Raw genomic sequence first — 781 nt, 5'->3', positions numbered from 1 at the left:
CTGGTCCTGGTCCTGGTCCTGGTCCTGGTCTTGGTCCTGGTCCTGGTCCTGGTCCCCCCCGATGAACACAAGAACCACCTCCTGTGTTCAGTGAAACTGTCTCTGTTCCTCACATCGCTGTGGAAATGTCTCGACAGGAAACTGAAATAAGAAACATCAAACATGAAACATGAGAGAGGAAGTGACTGTCAGATTAAAAGCCTCTCCTAACAGCTGAGTGACACTTCAAGGGCTTTTATTTTGCTGAGCAGAGTCTTTCTTCATGAGGCAGTGATCAGCTGACTGACGTCTCATCACAGAGTCCGTTTAGTGGCTTTTGACTGCATCACATGAACTTCATCAGCTGATGTCGACATTCTAATGAAAACTGTGAAAAACGTTCTAAAGATTTTAAAGTGATTAAAATCATTATTGATTAACATCAAAGAATCAGTAGCACACACACACACACGCACACACACTCCACACTCTCAGGTTCACTCCCTCCATTAATTGGGTCCCTCAGCAACCGCTCAGAGAAACAGCCTTTACACTTTTATTGATTTCTGACTAAATAACAGTGTGTGTGCGTGTGTGTGTGTGTCTGCTAAAATGGCTCTGACCTGCTCAGACCCGGTGAAGTTTTTTTTTTTAAGTATATTTTTTAGGCTTTTTTATGCCTTTATTTGACAGTATAGTAGAGAGACAGGAAACGGGGAGGCAGAGAGGGGGAATGACATGCAGCGAGAGGCCGTCCGATGTGGGCGTCTCTACACATGGGACGCCTGCTTAGACCACTACG

This window comes from Seriola lalandi, unplaced genomic scaffold (assembly GCF_002814215.2).
Source record: "Seriola lalandi dorsalis isolate HSWRI2012SDOR001 ecotype SW California unplaced genomic scaffold, Sedor1 jcf7180002054386, whole genome shotgun sequence".
In the NCBI taxonomy this organism is placed as follows: Eukaryota; Metazoa; Chordata; class Actinopteri; order Carangiformes; family Carangidae; genus Seriola; species Seriola lalandi.
The sequence above is the reverse complement of the archived record's forward strand: the minus strand, read 5'-3'. Positions refer to the sequence as shown.